Source organism: Schistocerca nitens, chromosome 11, assembly GCF_023898315.1.
Source record: "Schistocerca nitens isolate TAMUIC-IGC-003100 chromosome 11, iqSchNite1.1, whole genome shotgun sequence".
NCBI classification, from domain to species: domain Eukaryota; kingdom Metazoa; phylum Arthropoda; class Insecta; order Orthoptera; family Acrididae; genus Schistocerca; species Schistocerca nitens.
Genome location: NC_064624.1, coordinates 56631007 through 56656059, shown reverse-complemented (window position 1 = coordinate 56656059; position 25053 = coordinate 56631007). Strand labels below are relative to the sequence as shown.

The window sequence follows — 25053 nt, the reverse complement described above, 5'->3', positions numbered from 1 at the left end:
AACAACATTTCAGTAAACTGCATGAGGAAATCTGAATCGAAGATCGAGCAATGGCTTTATACAGTCGAAAAAGTTTTTATTTCGCAGCTGCAGCTGTTCGTTGAGAATGAGGCCATCATGACGAGAGAGATGTTTGAAGATCTCCAATTCCTCTAAGACATCTAACCTACGCCCCTTCTTTTCGGTATGCAGAATATTGTTATCGCCTACGGCTTTAGGCACGTGTCCAGCAATTAACAGATGATCGGCAAAAGATGAATTTAGAGGACTGGTGCCGTTCTTTCTCAAAATATGTTCTTTAAATCTGATGGTGAAGGCACGTCCAGTTTGCCCTATATAATAGGAGGAGCAGGTGCTGCCAACCACATAATTGTTGCCTAAAATGCCGCTAGATGGCAGTGCAGGTCTCCTGCGCGAATTTTTGCCGCGTATTCAGAACAATAGTTGATACTTCTACATTGTTGGCACTGATCTTATAAACGCCAGAACTTTCTGTAGGGGAGCGAATGGATTTCAAATTATGAATGAAGTTTCTCTTTAGATTATTGTTAGTAGCGAAGGCAACATTGCAGTTGTATTTGTTGCGAAGCATGCGCTGAATCTGATAGGAAATGGGTCCTATGAAAATCTAAAATAAGGTCTCCAGAGGAGTTAACTCTTTGAAGGGCAGGCAAAACTGTAACTAACCACATAGGTAGACGGTTTCAATGGGCGGTGGTCACTGTGGCTAACCACATAATATTTTCTCCCTTTACTACTCAGGGGCCAGTAGCGTCTCTGCCAACCACATAATTGTTGCCTAAAATGCCGCTAGATGGCAGTGCAGGTCTCCTGCGCGAATTTTTGCCGCGTATTCAGAACAATAGTTGATACTTCTACATTGTTAGCACTGTTCTTGAAAGCGGCGTGCAGTATTCTCTGTAGCTCTTATTTATACGACTGTGTTGAACACATATAAATCTACGTGTAATGTAACTTTGAAATAGAATTTTCCATGTTTTAGAGACAAATTTCTGTGTGGTTAGTGCTGCTAACCACCTCCCTTTTGCTCCACCCAGTATATTTTCTTCGTCTCCGTCGAATATGTCTAGCAGTAAAGGAATAACTGAGGACGAATGTTACCGACTTTTATTTGAAGAAATATCTTCTAGTGACAGCAGTCTTTACAGTGATGGAGATGACCCCACATTCGCGAGAAACTGTGCAAGTTCTTGTCTTGTGTGCAGTCGTGTGGTTCTAAAATGGCTCAAATGGCTCTGAGCACTATGGGACTTAACATCTACGGTCATCAGTCCCCTAGAAGTTAGAACTACTTAAACCTAACTAACCTAAGGACAGCACACAACACCCAGTCATCACGAGGCAGAGAAAATCCCTGACCCCGCCGGGAATCGAACCCGGGAACCCGGGCGCGGGAAGCGAGAACGCTACCGCACGACCACGAGCTGCGGACGTGTGGTTCTAAATTTAACCAGTTGTCTTCATGGAAAGAATCATATTATTTTCATGGACAATTATTTTACATCATATGATCTGTTCAAGGACCTAAAATCCAATGGTGTGTATGCTTGTGGAACAATAAATCCCAGAAGGAAAAACATACCAAAACTCAAGGAGGAAAAGGAACTGGAAAGAGGGGAATTCGATTACAAAATAAGCAATGATGGCATAGTAATCTATAGATGGAAATACACTCCTGGAAATGGAAAAAAGAACACATTGACACCGGTGTGTCAGACCCACCATACTTGCTCCGGACACTGCGAGAGGGCTGTACAAGCAATGATCACACGCACGGCACAGCGGACACGCCAGGAACCGCGGTGTTGGCCATCGAATGGCGCTAGCTGCGCAGCATTTGTGCACCGCCGCCGTCAGTGTCAGCCAGTTTGCCGTGGCATACGGAGCTCCATCGCAGTCTTTAACACTGGTAGCATGCCGCGACAGCGTGGACGTGAACCGTATGTGCAGTTGACGGACTTTGAGCAAGGGCGTATAGTGGGCATGCGGGAGGCCGGGTGGACGTACCGCCGAATTGCTCAACACGTGGGGCGTGAGGTCTCCACAGTACATCGATGTTGTCGCCAGTGGTCGGCGGAAGGTGCACGTGCCCGTCGACCTGGGACCAGACCGCGGCGACGCACGGATGCACGCCAAGACCGTAGGATCCTACGCAGTGCCGTAGGGGACCGCACCGCCACTTCCCAGCAAATTAGGGACACTGTTGCTCCTGGGGTATCGGCGAGGACCATTCGCAACCGTCTCCATGAAGCTGGGCTACGGTCCCGCACACCGTTAGGCCGTCTTCCGCTCACGCCCCAACATCGTGCAGCCCGCCTCCAGTGGTGTCGCGACAGGCGTGAATGGAGGGACGAATGGAGACGTGTCGTCTTCAGCGATGAGAGTCGCTTCTGCTTTGGTGCCAATGATGGTCGTATGCGTGTTTGGCGCCGTGCAGGTGAGCGCCACAATCAGGACTGCATACGACCGAGGCACACAGGGCCACACCCGGCATCATGGTGTGGGGAGCGATCTCCTACACTGGCCGTACACCACTGGTGATCGTCGAGGGGACACTGAATAGTGCACGGTACATCCAAACCGTCATCGAACCCATCGTTCTACCATTCCTAGACCGGCAAGGGAACTTGCTGTTCCAACAGGACAATGCACGCTCGCATGTATCCCGTGCCACCCAACGTGCTCTAGAAGGTGTAAGTCAACTACCCTGGCCAGCAAGATCTCCGGATCTGTCCCCCATTGAGCACGTTTGGGACTGGATGAAGCGTCGTCTCACGCGGTCTGCACGTCCAGCACGAACGCTGGTCCAACTGAGGCGCCAGGTGGAAATGGCATGGCAAGCCGTTCCACAGGACTACATCCAGCATCTCTACGATCGTCTCCATGGGAGAATAGCAGCCTGCATTGCTGCGAAAGGTGGATATACACTGTACTAGTGCCGACATTGTGCATGCTCTGTTGCCTGTGTCTATGTGCCTGTGGTTCTGTCAGTGTGATCATGTGATGTATCTGACCCCAGGAATGTGTCAATAAAGTTTCCCCTTCCTGGGACAATGAATTCACGGTGTTCTTATTTCAATTTCCAGGAGTGTGTAACAGGGCAGTCAACTTGATTTCAACATGTCATTCACCATCAGATGTGTCCACAGTAACTCGAAAAATGGAAGATGGAACAATAACCAATATCACTTGTCCAATTGTATTGAAAGACTTCAATTCCAGTATGAACTACGTGGATAATTTTAATCGACTAAAGTCAGACTATGCTATTGACAGAAAAAGCAAGAAATGGTGGAGAAGACTGTTTCTTCACTTTTTAGACTGCAGTGTGACAAACGCGTTCATTATGCACAAAGAAATCGAAATGGAGCAGTTCTCCAATAAAGACTTCCGTCCAGAGGTGTACAAAATCTTGTTGGCTCCAAAAATAGTTTTAGTGGCAGCTAATGTTTCTTCTGTATCCCAAAGTAGTTTAGCAACCCAGATCAAATCACACAAACCATACGTAGACGAAAGTATTCGCCACGAAAGCAGTAAACAACAACCAATTCACTCATCATCTAGAAGATGCGCAGTTTGCAATTCAAAGAAAAATCCAGTGCAAACACTGTGGATATGTTCAGTGTGCAAAGTACCTTTGTATCTGAGAGCAGGCAAGAACTGTTTCAAGAGATACAAAGAAAATTAAAAACTAGTTATTTCAAAGTTCAACCACCAAATATCGAATTTGTATACTGTAATGGGGTGGTGGTAACCTGTAGTGACGACATTTAATGTTAATATTTTGTTGTTGTTTAAGTGAATTTTTACAAACTCTATGATTAAACACGTCAAGACAATAAAACAAATGTGTTACAAGTAACAGAAATTTGAAATTCGCAAATAATTTTTCTTGCCCCACTACGGTAAATTTTATTGGTGTTTACCTGCCCCTCATAGAGTTAAGGTTGAAATCTGCTCCAACCGCGACGTAAAACATGAAGACCAGCCATAGTCTTCGCAGCGAGGCAATCCTGTGCGCGAGTCCGTTAGGGCCGCGTCGCACGTTGCCGGTTATGAAATAGCCGTGCCAGAGGTGTATGGTATGCAGGTGTGTATGGGGTGGACAAAGTTCTGGATCATGGGGTCCCGGGTTCGATTCCCAGCCGGGTTGGGGATTTTCTCCGGCCGCGGACTGGGTGTTTGTGTTGTCCTCATCATTTCATCATCATTGACGAAAGTGGCGAGATTGGACTGTGTACAGATTGGGAATTTGTGCAGGCGCTGATAAGAGCGCAGTTGCGCGCCCCACAAACCAAAAATCATCATCATCATCATCATCGGACGCACGGTTCGTGAGCCGATGGCTTTAACGGGGGTAGGACGTGAAACGGGCCGATTTGGAGCAGGAGAGGCACCGCAGGACATTTTAGTTTACATTGTCTATATTTTTACAAATAAATTCATAAATCTTTGTTAGCGTGACCAGGAAGGATTCAGGATTCACACTCATAGCAGAGGAAGCTCAAAAACATAACAAAACAAATTTTTTTACATGTGAAATTTCACAATTTTTTCTCTTGGTATTAGCTGCATTTGTTGCTGTAGGTACACTTTTCTTCATAACTAAGAGAAATTCTTCGATGAATTTTGCACAGCATACAAACCATACTTACAGGTGTATGAAACTCTAGAATTTCCCAAATCTGTTAAAAACTGTGGTAAAAATTGAGATAATTAATTATAAAATTCGAGTATTCTCTAAACACGAAGTTTAAAACGTAACAGCCCAGTCATTTCTCCATAGATTAAATAAATTCTAGAGTTTCATACACCTGTAAGTATGGTTTGTAAGCTGTGCAAAATTCATCGAAGAATCTCTCTTACTTACGAAGAAAAGCAACAAATGCAGCCAACAGTAAGTGAAAAAAATCATGAAATTTCACATTTAAAAAATATTATTTTTTCGTGTTTTTGAACTTCCACTGCTATGAGTGTGAATCCTGAATCCTTCCTGGTCATGCTGACAAAGTTTTATCAATTTATTTGTAAAAGTATAGACAATGCAAATTAAAATGTCCTGTGGTGCCTCTTCTTCTCGAAGTCGGCCCGTTTGACGTCCTACCCCCCTTCAGCTAAATGCTGTGTGCCTCGTTATGCCTCTTGTGCACCAGCAGAGCGAGCACGTCAGAACCGATTCCCCACGTGTTAGTGATGCAGCGTGTAAGATGACTCGATTCTTACCTGTGTGACAGATAGCAAAAAGTTGAATCGCATAGCGCAGCAGGCGGACTCTTATCTGAAGATACGCAGTTCTCACGTGAGGGCCGACGCCTGATAAAGTCTGGCAGGGAAAGCAGACAGCAGCCAAGTCAGCCAGAGCGCACACAACAGGCGCCGAACGCGGCCAGACAACACGCCGGCAGCGTCGCTGATGTCACACCTGACGACGACGAAGCTCTTCCCGACCGAAACGTTCAGGTAAGCGTACGCCTTAATGGGTCCTCACACGTTCAGTAATATTGTCAAACTGACAATGAACTGTCCGTCTCAGGGCGCATATTGACGTATTGTCGATCCTAGAAATGTTGATGAGCAGTATTGATGGACCTCAAAATATTCTCAGTATTGTCAGTACATACTGAAGGTGTAAGGACAAATATTAACTGTTCGACTATATTCTCCGTTGCCGGCCGGAATGGCCGAGCGGTTCTAGGCGCTACAGTCTGGGACCGCGCGACCGCTACGGTCGCGGGTTCGAATCCTGCCTCGGGCATGGATGTGTGTGATGTCTTAGGTTAGTTAAGTTTAAGTAGTTCTAGGGGACTGATGACCTCAGCAGTTGAGTCCCATAGTGCTAAGAGCCATTTGAACCATTTTATTCTCCATTCAGATGTTGACAGAGCTTCAGGAAACAGCCACACAAGTAAGCGTGAACTGTTTATTTTTTTCCAATTCGCATTGTGTATATCATACCTTAGATTCAGTTTTTAAGGAGCCTTTTAACACGAAAGAATTTTAATAGGGCTACGGAAGGGTAATCATATGTACAACTCTAGGATGATTAACGGAGGATTCTCTATGAGATTGTTTACTTCATTAATTTGAAAATATACTACAGATTAGAAATTCTTCCAGTCCGTATGTGGCATACAGCAAACCAGTGCTTAACAGTATTGGTTAAAAACACTCTTGGTTGCAATTTTAGCTTTTTATTTTTCAACTACGCGTTTCGCTTTATTTAGGCATCTTCAGGTTGATCTTAATTTGGTATTTCTTAGAACGATGCTTTTGACAGTGTAGCCAAAGGGCATGTTGGCCTGATGTATTCGACGATGCCCTTTGGCTACACTGTCAAAACGATCATTCTAAGAAATACCAAATTAAGATCAACCTGAAGATGCCTAAATAAGGCGAAACGCGTAGCTGAAAAATAAAAAAGCTAAAATTGCAACCGAGACTGTTTTTAACCAATAATACTATAGATTGTTACGTTAGATAGAAATTTTGAAAAACGCTCCCATTTAGAAAAATGCGTCATACATCTGCAGTGACTAGTAAGAGGTCTAGGAAATGCGTGTCAGTTTCAGCAAATTATCACAAAGCATAAACAAAAAAAAATAAAAAATAAATTCTTGACGTTAAATTGCTAAACAGGTCCTTGCTAGGCAGGTATAGTTGCTTCATAGGTTTCCATAGAATTTCGATAATTGTGCTTGATACTACAGAACTACACTTCGAGCATTAGAATGACCTTTCTGTCGCCAGACATCTTCAAGTTACTCCTAATCTCTTGCCGAATAAGACTGCCTCGATTATGAACGTATTTTGCTTCTATTTTATCTTGTATCAACACTAGTAAGTGTCGTACAATGTAGTAGACATCGACAAATAATATACAAAATCTTGTGGGTCTGTGATTCTGACTTCAGTCAGTAAATTTACATGCGACCAGTGGCTCCTTTCTTCACCAAATCTCGGAGCAATGTCCTCTTTCTCGTTGTTTTCTGTTGCTTGCAGGCTATAGCTGATTGCGGCAAACGCTTCCTTTTGGGTATTCGACATCTTAACCTTGTAAAATGGCGTTTATCAGTTGACAGTTTTTGTCACTGGTGTCGATAGTGTGAGGTCGCTTCAATATACACTACTGGCCATTAAAATTGCTACACCAAGAAGAAATGCAGATGATAAACGGATATCCATTGGACAAATATATTATACTAGAACTGAGATGTGATTACAGTGCTGGCCAGAGTGGCCGAGTGGTTCTAGGCGCTACAGTCTGGAGCCGCGCGGCCACTACGGTCGCAGGTTCGAATCCTGCCTCGGGCATGGATGTGTGTGATGTCCTTAGGTTAGTTAGGTTTAAGTAGTTCTACGTTCTAGGGGACTGATGACCTCAGAAGTTAAGTCCCATAGTGCTCAGAGCCATGTGAATCATTTTTGTGACTACATTTTCAGGCAATTTGGGTGCATAGATCCTGAGAAATCAGTACCCAGAACAACCACCTCTTGCCGTAATAACGGCCTTGATACGCCTGGGCATTGAGTCAAACAGAGCTTGGATGGCGTGTACAGGTACAGCTGCCCATGCAGCTTCAACACGATACCACAGACTTCAAGAGTAGTGAATGGCGTATTGTGACGAGTCAGTTGCTCGGCCACCATTGAACAGACGTTTTCAGTTGATGAGAGATCTGGAGAATGTGCCGGCCAGGGCAGCAGCCGAACATTTTCTGTATCCAGAAAGGCCCTTACAAGACTTGCAACGTGCGGTCGTGCATTATCCTGCTGAAATGTCGGGTTTAGCAGGGATCGAATGAAGCGTAGAGTCACGGATCGTAACACATGTGAAATGTAACGTCCACTGTTCAAAGAGCCGTCAATGCGAACAAGAGGTGATCGAGACGTGTAACCAATGGCACCCCATACCATCACGCCAGGTGATACGCCAGTATGGCGATGACGAATACGCGCTTACAATGTGCGTTCACCGCGATGTCGCCAAACACGGATGCGACAGTCATGATGCCGTAAACAGAACCTTGATTCATGGAGACGGTTGCGAATGCCACGGCAAACTGGCTGACACTGACGGCGGCGGTGCACAAATGCTGCGCAGCTAGCGCCATTCGATGGCCAACACCGCGGTTCCTGGTGTGTCCGCTGTGCCGTGCGTGTGATCATTGCTTGTACAGCCCTCTCGCAGTGTCCGGAGCAAGTATGGTGGGTCTGACACACCGGTGTCAATGTGTTCTTTTTTCCATTTCCAGGAGTGTATTTTAATATGTCATTTTACAAGTATAAACGCAGGTCCGCAAATGTGTAGTTACGGAGTTACGGCTAAAAAATGATTTTGCCTGAAATTTAGCAACTTCGCTAATAGGAAGCCATCACAAAACTGTACGAGATTAAAATAAAGAACGATTTCCATTTATTTTGTTGTTATTAATCTGGTGAAGCTAAAACACGTCCCAGACGTGTATCTGCAGTAGGTTTCCAGAATATCCAGAGAAGCAAACAACTACAGTAATCGAGAATGAGATTTTCACTCTACAGCGGAGTGTGCGCTGATATGAAACTTCCTGGCAGGTTAAAACTGTGTGCCGGACCGAGACTCGTACTCGGGACCTTAGCCTTTCGCGGGCAAGTAGTATGGACCAAAGCAAGAAAAAATGTCTGTGCAATGCAGCAATGAGCAATTGTTCATTAGAAGAGTTGTGTTTCCAAGTAGCGAAGATGAGCACGTGCTCATAGCTCTTAAGGCAGGCATTTTTTTCTTGCTTTGGTCCATACTACAACTTCCCAAAATGTGGAAAGCAAAGAACTTGCAGTAGAAGAGATTTGCTTTACAGTATCTAAGACGAAAAATTGATCGTAGGTCTTAAGGTATGCATTTTCGATCCTTTGTTTACTGACACTTTTTTGCTTCTGGTATCGTGTACTTTCAACGGTATGCGTTTAAGCCATTAATTATGATACACCCTGTATAGGCACTTGTTTCAGACAGTCCTTCATTACAGATAACGGTAATATCTGCGATTATCTGAGCTCACCATTAATATCGTCCGTAAGATGATTAATATACATGGTGCCCGAAAAGTCTTTCCCCGATTACATAAAATGATAACTCAGGCTAGAAGTAAGATACAAATATGAAACTGGTGTCTAATTGTTTACGAACTATCAAAGTTTTTTCACAGATCAGTAAACTTCCACATGAGAACCCTTGGTAGCACATAGCACACCTAGACGATATTCAATTTCCGTCCACACATTACCCAACATCACTGGAGGGATCGATTCAACGACTGTGGTTATCCGTTGCCGTAGTGTTTCAAGGTCTGGCACACGTGTTCGGTAGACCTCGTCCTTGACATAACCCCATAAAAAGAAGTCTAATGGGGTTATGTCAGAAGAGCGTGGAGGCCAAACCGTTGGCCCATCACGACCAATCCATCGCCCAGGAAAGGTCATATCGAGATAGGCACGGACGTCCAAATCCCAATGAGGCGGTGCACCGTCTTGCTCAAACAAGACATCGGGGTGATACTGAGGCAGCTGAGGAACAGCATGCAGTTGCAACATGTCCAGATACACTTTAGATGTGATGGTAGCCTCAGCGAAGAAGAATGACCCGATAATTTGATCGTGCAATAGCGCGCACCAAACATTCACCTTTGGACTGCCTCTGGTGCACTCCATGACCTCGCCAGGGGGTTGTGAACCCAAATGCGCACATTATGGCGATTCACTACTCCACTGACAAAAAAGGTCGCTTCGTCGGAAAAGGCAATTCGTTTGAGATAACCATCATCGTCCTCAATACGTGATAGCATTTCGACTGCAAAGTCATATCGACGTGTACTGTCACTGAGAAACAAGGCCTGAACGATTTGCACTTTGTATGCACGGAACAATAAACGTTTGTGTAAAATGTCACGGAGAGAGCTTTTTGGCATCTGTCATTCACGTGAGGCCGTGCGCACCGATTTCTTCGGACTTCGCAGAAAAGACTGCCTTACAGCTTCCACCCTGTCTGCTGAGGTTCTTGGTCGACCAGACCTCGGACGGTCAGAAACCGATTCTGTGTTCTTGAACTTCTCGTACCAGGCTTTAATGCTCTTGACATCAGGTGGATTCCTTCCAAATGTTGTCTGGAAGTGTCTCTGCCCTGTGGTTGGTGATCGTGTCTCATGGTACCACAGGACTCACTGTGCCTTCTCCTGATTGGTTAACATGGCTTCTTGGGCACTGCACCTCATCCACTACTTACATACTGCGAACCTAAAACAAATAAAAAACTTTGATAGTTGTAAACAATTCGACCCAAGTTTCATATTTGTATCTTACTTCTAGCCTGAATTATCAATTTATGTAATCAGGGAAAGTCTTTTCGGACACCCTGTACAACAAGAACAGCAAGGGTCCCAACACACTTCGCTGAGGCACACTCGAAGCTACTCCTACATCTGACGGTGACTCTGCATCCAAGATAACAGGCTGTGTCCTTCTTACCAAAAAGTCCTCAATCCAGTCACAAATTTCACTTGATGTCCCGTATGATCACACTTTAGACAATAAGCGTAGACGTGTTACTGAGTTAAATGCTTTTCGGAAATCGAGAAATACTGCATGTGCCTGACATCTTTGATCCAAAGCTTTCAGTATGTCACGTGAAAAAAAGACATGGAGTACGTCATTCTGTTCGAGATACCTCATTATGTTTCAGCTCAGAATATGTTCTAAGATTCAACAAGAAATCGATGCCAAGGATATTGGAGGGTAGTTTTGAGGGTCACTTCTACTACCCTTCTCATAGGCAGTTGTGGCCTGTGCTTCTTTCCAAGAACTGGGCACGGTGTTTTGTTTGAGAGATCATCGGTAGATTACAATTGGAGGAGAGGCTAAAGTTGTATTATAAGTCCACCAGTGTGCGTGTAAGAGCTACACATTAAACTTACTGACATTTGATAATAAATTCCAAAAGGGTGGTGAAACATGAACAAATTATTCAACAATTTCCCAGGCAGTAATAGGACACACTAATAATAATGTATAGGTTGACTCTTACACAGAAGATTACAACAACCAGCCACTTTTTACAATGCTATTTATTTATTCAAACAGTGCCGTTACCGATTTCGAACCGATAGGTTCATATTCAGACGGCTAGTTCACGTTTTAAATTACATTTCATCAAAATTTCATTGACATTCTTTCCAATTTAAAATTTAAAAAAGTCCACTTTTGTAATATTTGTAATATTTATATATGCACGTCTATCCCAACCCGTTTACTGTGCTTTCAACGTATGCTATAATATGTCCATATTTGTAACATTTATTTATGTACATCTGGCCCTCATCATTAACTTTTGTTCAAATGTATACCTTAATATTTACGTAATATCACTGCAGTAACACTTTATAACTGACTGCTTTATTTGTTTATCTTAATTTTAATCAGTTCTCTTTCAATGTAAATAGTAAGTAAAGTAACATTACCAATTCGTAAATTTCTCCTGTCACATATATGCACATAATGAAATATCTCTGAGACTGGAATTCTTTGGCATTGTTACGGTTATAATATCGCCATCTCTGTATACATACCTCCATGTAGTGAAACTTGAGTGTGAGTCGTGCATTACATCATTTGCATACATACACCAAAAAAGTGCATTATACAGTTTTCAACGCTGCAAGATGATAAGCAACCCGCACTGGAACGTAATGGCGCTGATTATTCATTGTAAATAACCGAAACATTTAATAATAATAAATTGTTTACGTCACTTAAAATCGTCGTGAGGCACAATTACAAATAAGAAGACGTTGTCTCTCGTCTTGTTTTGGTTGTAGGGCATCACCACACCGTTTCGCCAGGTGGGGAAACAAAACACGAAATGTAATGTAAAACGTTAACCAGCCGTCGGTTCGAAACCGGTAATGGCGCAGTTTAAATAAATAAATAGCATTGTAAAAGGTGCCTGTTTGCTGTAATCTTCTGTGTAAGAGTCAACCCATATTTTGTACACAGTCACAGGCTAAAAATGTCAGTTTTTGACAAAATAGCAGTAATAATAATTACTTTAACTGCGATTGTATTGGTTAGAGCACATGGCCATAAATTGTTAAAACTGAATGTGACCAACGAGTGTGAGCTCTGTCACTAACTAAACAGTCCAAGTGGCTAAAATTAATTAAATTTTGTAATAATTACTGGTAGAGCTGTCAGCTTCCGCAGCTGACTAACACACATGTTAAGAAGATCACCAGATCCGTTATTTTAAGTGCATTTATTAATCCACCATCTGTATCATTCTCACGCAGACTGTAGTGCAAAAAGACACAGGTTAGGCTGAAAGCTACTGAAACATGCACTTAATATACAAGGGCGAGCTGAAAACTAATTCCTCCGAATTTTTTATATAAACACTCTTAAAGCTTTTTAAATGAAACAAAGTTAACTAACTCCCTACATGTTTAAACTTCATGTCTACATAATCAATTCTCAATGGAGAGAGGTGACAATTCGTGGGATAGCGATATGCATTTATACAGATGGCAGTAGTATCGCGTACATGAGCTATAAGGGGACAGTGCATTGGCGGACTTGTCCCCGTCCCCCACGCGGATCCTCTATGATCTCATTCCTTTCCCCCCTCTGCTCCTATTCGTCGAACATATCCGCATCCTCTACACCTCCCGCTGTCTTGAACCCCCTCACCCCCTGGTTGCTCCTCTCCTCTCCCATCCCCGCCCCCTGCCACGCCTTCACCATTGTGTCCCCCCTACCCTCCATCTCTACACCCTTCCTTTCCCAAGGTGGCTTCCATCAACTCCCCCTCCCGGATGATGCCCCCTCTCCCTCCATTTATCCCTCCTATCAACTCTGATCCTCAGCCCCTCTCCTTTCCTCTGTCCTCTCCCTGGGCTCCCTCTTCCCCCCTTCCGTCCTGTTTTCTCCCCACTAAACATCTCCCTACCTCCCTTCTCCCCCCGAGTCCTTTTGTATTCCCCTCCTCTGTCTACCCCACTCCATGTCGCGTCTGCCCAGCGCCCCCCACCCCTCTTATGGGTCCTCATCCTCCATCAGCTCCTTTCCCGGCTCCCCCCTTTTTTTATTTTCCCATCATCTGTCCAGTTTCCCCCCACCTGCTCTCGGCTGTGGTATGTCACATTTGCCACCTTTTTAGTGCAGTGTTCCAGTGACTGTTCAGTGTTGTTCGTCTTTCTCGTGTTGCGAACAGAAACCATGCTGTGGCTGGGTGTGAATTTTATGTCTTTTGCGAACAGAAACCAGACTGTCGCCGTGTTTTTTTAAATTGTCTGTCTATTGTTTTACCTGTCTGCTTTGTATGTATTTTCTTAGTGTCATCATCCCTCTGTTCTTTGTTTTAAGTTCCACGATTTCTTTTCGCCATGTTACTCTTTAAGTCTCCGATTTTATCGCCTGTTCTTTATTATTTATTCTCTTCATCTTTCTAACAAAGTCTGTAGGCTGAAGAGCAGCATACTTAGCTGCTGCCAGCCCGCCCCCTTCGGGGGGAATTGAAATTCAATGAAGGAAAAAAAAAAAAAAAGCGGACTTGTCATTTGCTGGGTTGGGGTGTTGTGGGGAAGGGGACCAGACAGCGAGGTCATCGGTCTCATCGGATTAGGGAAGGACGAGAAATGAAGATGGCCGTGCCCTTTCAAAGGAACCATCCCGGCATTGGCCTGGAGCGATTTAGGGAAATCACGGAAAACCAAAATCAAGATGGCTGGACGCGGGATTGAACCGTCGTCTCCCGAATGCGAGTCCAGTGTGCTGACCACTGCGCCACCTCGCTCGGTGTCATTTGTACTCGGGTGATTCATGTGAAGAGATTTCGACGTGATTATGGCCACACGATGTGAACTAAAATACTTTCAAGGTGCAGTGGTAGTTGGAGCCAGACGCATGGGATGTTCCATTTCGGAAATCGTTGTTGTTGTTGTTGTGGTCTTCAGTCCAAGGACTGGTTTGATGCAGCTCTCGATGCTTCTCTATCCTGTGCAAGCTTCTTTATCTCCCAATACCTACAGCAACCTACATCCTTCTGAATCTGCTTAGTTTATTCATCTCTTGGTCGATTTTTACCCTCCATGCTGCCCGTCCAATACTCAATTGGTGATCCCTTGATGCCCCAGGATATGTCCTACCAACCGATCCCTTCTTCTACTCAACTTGTGCCACAAATTTATCTTCTCCCCAATTCTATTGAGTACCTTCTAATTAGTTATTTGATCTACACATCTAATCTCCAGCATTCTTCTGTAGCACCACATTTCGAATGCTTCTATTCTCTTCTTGTCCAAACTATTTATCGTCCACGTTTCACTTCCGTACATGACTACACTCCATACAAATACTTTCAGAAACGACTTCCTGGCACTTAAATCTATATTCGATGTTAACAAATTTCTCTTCTTCAGAAACGCTTTCCTTGCCATTGCCAGTCTACACTTTATATCCTCTCTACTTCGACCATCAGCAGTTATTTCACTTTCCAAATAGCAATACTACTTTAAGCGTCTCAATTCCTAATCTAATTCCCGCAGCATCAACCGATTTAATTCGACTACATTCCATTATCCTTGTTTTGCTTTTGTTGATGTTCATCTTATATCCTCCTTTCAAGACAATGTCCATTCCGTTCAGCTGTTCTTAGGTCCTTTGCTGTCTCTGACAGAATTACAATGTCATCGGCGAACCTCAAAATTTTTATTTCTTCTCCATGGATTTTAATTCCTACTCCGAATTTTTGTTTCCTTTACTGCTTGCTCAATATACAGATTGAATAACATCGGGGAGAGGCTACAACCCTGTCTTACTCCCTTCCCAACCACTTCTCCTCCCCTTTCCTGTCCCTCGACTCTTATAACTGCCATCTGGTTTCTGTACAAATTGTGAATAGCCTTTCGCTCCCTGTATTTTACCCCTGCCATCTTGAGAATTTAAAAGAGAGTATGCAGTCAACATTGTCAAAAGCTTTCTCTAAGTCTACAAATGCTAGAAACGTACGTTAGCCTTTCTTTAATCTCTTTTTTAAGAAATCGTTATGATAATCACTATTCCCAGATGTGCAGTGTCAAGAGTGTGCCGAGAACACCAAATCTCAGGCATTACCTCTCACAGTGGAGAATGCAGTGGCCGATGACCTTCATTTAACGACGGTGAGCAGCAGCGTTTGCGTGGAGCTGTCAGTGCTAACAGACATGCAATACTCAGAAATCAACGTGGGCCGTACAATGAACGTATCGATTAGGAGAGTGTGGAGAAATGTGGCGGTAAAGGGCTATGGCAACAGACGACATCTCCCGGACTCGTGACCATACCAGCTGGACCCTAGACCACTGGAAAACTGTGGCCTGGTGGGAGTCCCTATATCAGCTGGTCACAACTGGTGTGGGTCCTCTGGTCCAACTGAACCGATCACTGACTGGAAATAGTTATGTTGTAACAGTTGTAAATTGTCGTAGCTGTGTTCGTAAAGTCCCAGAGCTCCAAAAGCTAGTAGAAAGCACTGGTGTTCAAATCGTTATAGGCACTGAAAGCTGGCTAAAGTCAGATATAAGCTCAGCCTTTAGATTAGGGTGATTTATCCTGTAACCGAAGTTTAACGGATTCCTTTTAACACTCATGTGGATGACCTCACACTTTTCGTTATTTAGGGTCAACTGCCAATTTTCGCACCATGCAGATATTTTTTCTACATCGTTTTGCAATTTTTTTTATCTTCTGATGTCTTTACTAGACGATAAACGTAAGCGTCATCACAATAAGGTAAATCAGAGCTCGCACGGGAAGATGTAGGTGTCTGTTTTTTTTCCGCGCGTTGGTCGAGATTGGAATAATAGAGAATTTCTCTGGAGGGGGTTCGATGAACCCTTTGCCAGGGACTTAAATGTAATTTTCAGAGCATCCATGTAGATGCAGATGTAGATGTAGATGTACCTGACAAGGATGGCAGCACCATCGTGTTTACTGCCAAGAAACAGGTAGTGGAGGAAACAACAGCATTCACACCGGTGTCGTAACAGGTGGACAGCTGCTACCCACTATATGTCTTCACACCAGTGTCTTGCGTAGCACGACCAACAAACGTGAATGGGTGCTTTTGGTTGACGGTATGACGGTACTCTTTGAACGACATCATTCTGCCAGGGTCTTTGACTGAATAATTTGCGTGAATCCAAGTTTCGTTTAAACAAACCACTGGCCACTTCAATTCACGTGCTTCATGTCCCACGAATAGACAACATACGATTAAAACTAGTGACAGCGTTGGAGAGCCAGACCTGATAAAACTGTACCATCTGGTGAGCAAGATGTATGAGACAGGCGAAATACCCTCAGACTTCAAAAAGAATATAATAATTCCAATCCCAAACAAAGCAGGTGTTAACATATGTGAAAATTACCGAACTAACAGTTTAATAAGTCACGGCTGCAAAATACTAACATGAATTCTTTACAGACGAATAGAAAAACTGGCAGAAGGTGACCTTGGGGAAGATCAGTTTGGATTCTGCAGAAACGTTGGAACACGTGAGGCAATACTGACCCTACGACTTATCTTAGAAAATACACTCCTGGGCATGTGGGAGGCCGGGTGGACGTACCGCCGAATTGCTCAACACGTGGGGCGTGAGGTCTCCACAGTACATCGATGTTGTCGCCAGTGGTCGGCGGAAGGTGCACGTGCCCGTCGACCTGGGACCGGACCGCAGCGACGCACGGATGCACGCCAAGACCGTAGGATCCTACGCAGTGCCGTAGGGGACCGCACCGCCACTTCCCAGCAAATTAGGGACACTGTTGCTCCTGGGGTATCGGCGAGGACCATTCGCAACCGTCTCCATGAAGCTGGGCTACGGTCCCGCACACCGTTAGGCCGTCTTCCGCTCACGCCCCAACATCGTGCAGCCCGCCTCCAGTGGTGTCGCGACAGGCGTGAATGGAGGGACGAATGGAGACGTGTCGTCTTCAGCGATGAGAGTCGCTTCTGCCTTGGTGCCAATGATGGTCGTATGCGTGTTTGGCGCCGAGCAGGTGAGCGCCACAATCAGGACTGCATACGACCGAGGCACACAGGGCCAACACCCGGCATCATGGTGTGGGGAGCGATCTCCTACACTGGCCGCACACCACTTGTGATCGTCGAGGGGACACTGAATAGCGCACGGTACATCCAAACCGTCATCGAACCCATCGTTCTACCATTCCTAGACCGGCAAGGGAACTTGCTGTTCCAACAGGACAATGCACGTCCGCATGTATCCCATGCCACCCAACGTGCTCTAGAAGGTCTCCGGATCTGTCCCCCATTGAGCATGTTTGGGACTGGATGAAGCGTCGTCTCACGCGGTCTGCACGTCCAGCATGAACGCTGGTCCAACTGAGGCGCCAGGTGGAAATGGCATGGCAAGCCGTTCCACAGGACTACATCCAGCATCTCTACGATCGTCTCCATGGGAGAATAGCAGCCTGCATTGCTGCGAAAGGTGGATATACACTGTACTAGTGCCGACATTGTGCATGCTCTGTTGCCTGTGTCTATGTGCCTGTGGTTCTGTCAGTGTGATCATGTGATGTATCTGACCCCAGGAATGTGTCAATAAAGTTTCCCCTTCCTGGGACAATGAATTCACGGTGTTCTTATTTCAATTTCCAGGAGTGTAGATTATCAAAAGGCAAACCTACGTTTCTAGCATTTGTAGACTTAGAGAAAGCTTTTGACAATGTTGACTGGAATACTCTCTTTCAAATTTAGAAGGTGGCAGGGGTAAAATACAGGGATCTAAAGACTATTTACAATTTGCACAGAAACCAGATGGCAGTTATAAGAGTCGAGGGACATGAAAGGCAAGCAGTGGTTGGGAATGGAGTGAGACAGGGTTGTAGCCATACATGATGTTATTCAATCTGTACATTGAGCAAGCAGTAAAGGAAACAAAAGAAAAATTTGGAATAGGAATTAAAAGACCAGGGAGAAGAAATGAAAACTTTTAGGTTTGTCGATGACATTGTAATTCTGTCAGAGACAGCAAAGGACTGGAAGAGCAGTTGAACGGAATGGACAGTGTCTTGAAAGGAGGATATAAGACGAACATCAACAAACGCAAAACGGGGAGAATGGACTGTAGTTGAATGAAATCAGGTGATGCTGAGGGAATTAGGAAATAAGACACTTAGTAGATGAGTTTTGCCATTTGGGGAGCAACGTAACGGATGGTGGTCGAAGTAGAGAGGGTATAAGTTGTAGACTGGCGATGGCAAGGAAAGCGTTTCTCAGGAAGAGAAATTTGCTATCATCGAGTATAGATTTGTCAGGAAGTCGTTTCTGAAAGTATTTGTATGGAGTGTAGCCATGTATCGAAGTGAAACGTGGACGATAAATAGTTTGGGCAAGAAGAGAATAGAAGCTTTCGAAATGTGGTGCTACAGAAGAATGCTGAAGATTAGATGGGTAGATCACATAACTAATGAGGAGGTAGTGAATACAATTCGGCAGGAGTTTGTGGCACAACTTGACTAGAAGAAGGGATCGGTTGGTAGGACATGTTCTGAGGCATCAAGGGATCACCAATTTAGTATTGGAGGGCAGCGTGGAGGGTAAAAATCGTAGAGGGAGACCAAGAGATGAATACACTAAGCAGATTCAGAAGGATGTAGGTTGCAGTAAGTACTGGGAGATGAAGAAACTTGCACAGGATAAAGCAGCACGGAGAGGTGCATCAAACCAGTCTCTGGGCTGAAGACTACAACAACATCATGCACTGCTTACCACAAGAAGTGAGTCACTGAAAAGAGAAGAAGGAAGTAAAACGAAACTTCAGGGTCTCAGAGGTAATGTGGCGTTATTAAACTTACAAATGCAGTGTGCGGCCATTTATCTGTATGACGCTCCACTCCGTCTGTCCTGGTTATATGCACTGATTCGGTTCGGAAGTGTGTCTTACAGATGTTGTGCCCTTTAGTGAGCAAGTTGGCCCACTGCTGATGTAACTGGTCGTCGATACCTGGGATAACAGCACTGGAATGAAGCTGACGTCCAAGTTGGTTCCGCACGTGTTGAGTTGCTGACAGATCTGAGGATCTTGCTGCCTACATGAGTAATTCAACATCACGCGGACAGTTCGTAGAGACACGTGCCATCTGTGCAAGAATACTGTTCTGTTAAAAAATCTGGGCGAGTGTTGGAAGAACTCGCACACTGAGGTTTGCATACGAACCTAATCGTTACAGTGTTGAAGAACTACACTGCTGGTCATTCAAATTGCTGCACCACGAAGATGACGTGCTACAGACGCGAAATGCAACCGACAGGAAGAAGATGCTGTGATAAGCAAATGATTACCTTTTCAGAGCATTCACACAAGGCTGGCGCCGGTGGAGACACCTACAACGTGCTGACATGAGGAATGTTTCCAACCGATTTCTCGTACGCAAACAGCGGTTGACCGGCGTTGCCTGGTGAAACGTTGTTGTCATGCCTCGTGTAAGGAGGAGAAATGCGTACCATCACGTTTTTTCTCACTTTGATAAAGGTCGGATTGTAGCCTATATCGATTGCGGTTTATCGTACCGCGACATTGCTGCTCGCGATGGTCGAGATCTGTTAGCAGAATATGGAATCGGTAGGTTCAGGAGGGTAATACGGAACTCTGAGCTGGATCCCAACGCCCTTGTATCATTAGCACGAACAGTTCGACGACTTTTGCAGCAGCTTGGAGTATCAGATCGGAGACCATGGCTGCATCACAGACAGGAGCGCCTGCTATGGTGTACTCGACGAAGAACCTGTGTGCACGAATGGCAAAACGTCATTTTTTTCGGATGAATGCAGGTTCTGTTTACAGCATCATGATGGTCGCATCCGTGTTTGTCGAAATCGCGGTGAACGCACACTGGAAGCGTGTATTCGTCATCGCCATACTGCCATATCATCTGGCATGATGGTATGGGGTGCCATTGGTTACACGTCTCGGTCACCTCTCGTTCGCATTGACGGCAGTTTGAACAGTTGACGTTACATTTCAGATGTGTTATGACCCGTGGTTCTACCCTTCATTCGATCCCTGCGAAACCCTACATTTCAGCAGGATAATGCACGACCGCACGTTGCAGGTCCTGTACGGGCCTTTCAGGATACAGAAAATGTTCGATTACTGCCGTGGCCAGCACATTCTCCAGATCTCTCACCAATTGGTAACGTCTGGTCAAAGGTGACCGAGCAACTGGCTCGCCGAAATACGCCAGTCACAACTCTTCATTGTATTGTGTCGAAGCTGCATGTACACCCCATCCAAGCTCTGTTTGACTCAATGCCCTGGCGTATCAAGGCCGTTATTACGGCCAGAGGTGGTTGTTCTGGGTACTGATTTCTCACGATCTATGCACCCAAACTGCGTGAAAATGTAGTCACATGTCGGTTCTAGTACAATATATTTGTCCAATGAATAGCCGTTTATCATCTCCATTTCTTCTTGGTGCAGCAATTTTAATGGCCAGTAGTGTATAACAAATATGTGTGAATAGGGAGAGTGTTGGTGCTCGGTTTCTACTTGAGCTGGAAACATGGGGTAAAAGGTTTTTAGTTTAGACCAGCCATATGTGTAGTCACTCAAACATCTGTTTTGCTTTAGCTGCGTTACAATGTATTAAGCGAGGTTTGAGCGACGAACCGGAGCTGGCACCGAGGTAACTCGTGCGAATCGGCTAATTCCTTTTTCAAAGGATTTTATTTGGGCTGAAATTAATGATCAGCTAATGCAGGGCTTCCCAACGTGTGGTCCGCGGACTCCTTAGGGGCCCGCCGGCTCTTTCTAGGGAGTCCGCGGCCACCTTTCACCAAATCGTGTAAGATAATGAGTAAAATTATTGAATAAAAATGTGGAAATGAAATTCATCATTATTTCTTTTTTTTCTCTGTGAAAAACATGTGTACTTTTACTTCAGGTCGTATTCCCAAGCAGCCTTTGCGGTTCCTAAGTGAGAACGAATACACAGTTTAGTGCCGGAGAATGCAGCTTCTCTGATCGACTGTTTCGCAACAATACGGGGGTCGTTTGTGCGTCGGCTCACGGCGCTAGATGCGCTGAAACCTTTTACGCATTCGCGGAGCGAGCTTTGTCGGATTTATTATGTGAAAACGCTGCAAGTACTCCATTGGCTGCAATATCCTGTGGAAGTGGAATAACCAAGAAGCGTAAGTACAACGAAAGCTGTTTAGAAATGGGCTTTATGGAGACAAAGGAGGGTAAAGCTCAGTGTGTAATTTGTGCACGAGTCCTTCCGAGCAGTTCAATGGTTCCAGTTAAACTGCACCGTCATTTTGAAGGTACTCACCCGGACTTCCAGGCTAAAGACGTCGATTTTTTTCAAAAGGAAGAGTGCTGAACTTGCTGCTTCTCAGCATTGCATGAAAACTCATGCAAAAACAATTAATAAAAATTCATTAAAAGCTTCTTTCTTAGTTAGTCATCGAGTGGCAAAAACAGGCAAAGCTCATACCATTGCAGAAAATCTCATAAAGCCGTGTGTTAATGATATTGTTTCTTGCATGCTAGACGAATTGGGAACATGGCACGTGCATTAAGAAGTTTCCAGTTCCCATGGGTTTCGCTCTGAAATTTAAAGTTACTATGCTCTTGCCTGACGAGGGGATTTTCGACTGAAAAAGGGGTCCGCCAGCTGAAAAGGTTGGGAAGCCCTGAGCTAATGGTACCATTGTATGTCCACGATTCGGATAATACGTGCAAAAACATGCAAAAAGCATGTTTTTTCTAGGAATTTCTTGAAGCAAGGCGCTTTTATTATTTAATGTATAAAATGCATATTTGAAGCATCAGTTGTTTTCATTTTAAACCCAGACATCATTTCGGTCTTGGACCATCATCAGAGATGAAGGGTGAAAATGGTTCACACCACCATATTGCATTAGTCATTACTTAAAATCTGTTTTGAATCTCATGAATGTAAATATATGACAGAGGACTTTCAAAGCAAAAAAATGGTTCAAATGGCTCTGAGCACTATGGGACTCAACTGCTGTGGTCATTAGTCCCCTACAGCTTAGAACTACTTAAACCTAACTAACCTAAGGACATCACAAACATCCATGCCCGAGGCAGGATTCGAACCTGCGACCGTAGCAGTCGCACGGTTCCGGGCTGCGCGCCTAGAACCGCGAGACCACCGCGGCCGGCTTTCAAAGCAAACCAACGTATACTAAATGTATACAGAACAGTACTGCCATATGTACAGTCAAAAATGGCTTCAAATGGCTCTGAGCACTATGGGACTTAACTTCTGAGGTCATCAGTCCCCTAGAACCTAGAACTACTTAAACTAACCTAAGGACATCACACACATCCATGCCCGAGGCACGATTCGAACCTGCGACCGTACCGGTCGCGCGGTTCCAGACTGAAGCGCCTAGAAGCGCTCGGCCACTCCGGCCGGCTACAGTCACTCAAATATCTGTTTTGCTCTAGCTACGTTACAATACCATTAAGCAAGATTTGAACGAAAAGCGGGAGCTGGAATTCAGGTAAATGTTGCTCTGTATACATTTAGTATTCGTTTGTTCGACTTTAAAGTCCTCTGTCATATATTTACAGTCATGACATACACATTTTAAGTGACGACTAATTCTATACAGTGGCTTAAACCATTTTAACGCTTCATCCGTGATCATGGTCCGAGACCTAAAAGATCTCTGATTTTAAAATGAAAAGAGCTGATGGTTTAAATATACATTTTATACATTTCTTAACGGCTGTTGACAGTAAGCTTCCAAAAATGTTTTATAATTTAAGCTTGTACCAATGGGCTCTGACATTGCGCGAAGGTAGATAAATGGATAAAGTCAACACGAATTTTTTTTATCCAATAATCTTTACCCGTTGTCGACATACGATGGTTTAAAGTCGAGCTATATGTAGCGTCTTACGACAGCTGAATTCGGGGAAACGGTTTAAAGTGAATCAAACAAACAAAAAATGCATTCTTACGATAAAACTGAAAACTCACTTTCAATAATGTAGCTTCATTCGAACTTTACGTGTAAAAAACGTTTTTTGTGACTTTTTTTTTACGCGCGTCAGTTCCAGGTTTCGATTTTTTGGAACAGGTTCAGATTTTGTAAGAAGGTAGAAAAATACATGTAATTAATGAGCGTTCTGTTTTATTGTGAAAGCTTTATCCGTTGCCACGATATAAGCAAATGGCTTGAAAGACAATTTAAAAAAAAAAAACTATACTGTAGAGCTCTCTCAGCTGCAAGGTGTTGGCACACCTGCAACTTGCAATTTTATGGGCTAAAGTCCCTGATCTTGTGCCCAAAATCCAGATGATTCGCCAGCCATAGTGAACATTATATAATATCGGATGGTTGAAGAGCGTACATGTAATAGCTAAAAATGTTTTTGTGGGAGGATAAAATGTTACTTGTACGGTGAGAGGTGTATAAACAAATAGACACAGATCTGTGTGCCTCTAGAGAGTAGGATGCGTCTACAATAGGGAGTACCCGACAGTGGGTGTGCATCTGTAATAGAAAGCGTCCCAGAGTGCAGATGCGTGCATCCTAAACGTTAATCACACACTGTGTCGTATTGAATGGGGTGACAAACGCCACGTTGAATGAGATGATGAAATGTGTCACGTTGTAGCCCACGACACGACATCATGTATCATGTTACATTACTTGACGAAATTCCTGTATTACATGACGTGGGTGCTAATACTAATTTGGATCAAAAGCATGGTTGTTGCGAGGTGCTGTAGACCCAGACCTCGGACTATAATGCTCGACCTGATGGAGCATGGACAGTTGTTTCTTTGGAAACAGAAGATATTCCACACATGGCATGGCCTGCTCGCTCTCCCGATTTGTATCCCACAGAGGATGTCTGGCATGCACTAAGCAGACAGGCTGTATCACGTCAGCATCCATCGACCACTCTCCAAGGCTCGCGAGCAGCTCCACAGGAAGACCGGGCGTTATTGCCTCAACATGACATTGGTGACGTTATTCGCAGCATGCTCCGTCGTTGTCAGGCCTGTATTGCTGCCAGAAGGGGTCGCACCCCATAGTGAGCACGTTAACCAGTTGTAGGAATGTGTGTGCAGATCTGTTAAGTTGGAAACAAAACGAAGAACATTTGAGACTGCTGCTACGCATCTTGTGGTTGTTTACGCTGTGTATTCTTTATATACACTACTGGCCATTAACATTGCTACACCGAGAAGAAATGCAGATGATAAACGGGTATTCATTGGACAAGTATATTATACTAGAACTGACATGTGATTACATTTTCACGCTATTTGGGTGCATAGATGCTGAGAAAACAGTACCCAGAACAACCACCTCTGGCCGTAATAACGGCCTTGATACGCCTGGGCATTGAGTCAAACAGAGCTTGGATGGCGTGTACAGGTACAGCTGCCCATGCAGCTTCAACACGATACCACAGTTCATCAACAGTAGTGACTGGCGTATTGTGACGAGCCAGTTGCTCGGCCACCATTGACCAGACGTTCTCAATTGGTGAGAGATCTGGAGAATCTGCTGGCCAGGGCAGCAGTCGAACATTTTCTGTATCCAGAAAGGCCCGTACAGGACCTGCAACATGCGGTCGAGCATTATCCTGCTGATATGTAGGGTTTCGTAGGGATCGAATGATGGGTAGAGCCAGGGGTCGTAACACATCTGAAATGTAGCGTCCAGTGTTCAAAGTGCCGTGGATGCGAACAAGAGGTGACCGAGACGTGTAACTAATGGCACCCCATACCATTACACCGGGTGATACGCCATTATGGCGATGACGAATACACGCTTCCAATGTGCGTTCACCGCGATGTCCCCAAACACGGATGCGACCATCACGATACTGTAAACAGAACCTGGATTGATCCGAAAAAAAATGACGTTTTGCCATTCGTGCACCCAGGTTCGTCGTCGAGTGCACCATCGCAGTCGCTCCTGTCTGTGATGCAGCGTCGAGGGTAACC

General features: G+C 44.6%; 1 protein-coding gene across 1 annotated transcript in view; it reads left to right on the top strand.

Annotated features, from left to right (window-relative positions):
• The first annotated feature begins 5360 nt into the window (after positions 1–5360).
• Positions 5361–25053, top strand: part of LOC126213268 (sugar transporter SWEET1-like) — a 50158-nt gene continuing 30465 nt past the window's right edge. Inside the window, exon 1 of the mRNA XM_049940932.1 lies at positions 5361–5481. The gene's annotated coding sequence lies outside the window, so the exon portion shown is untranslated. The remainder of the gene's footprint in view (positions 5482–25053) is intronic.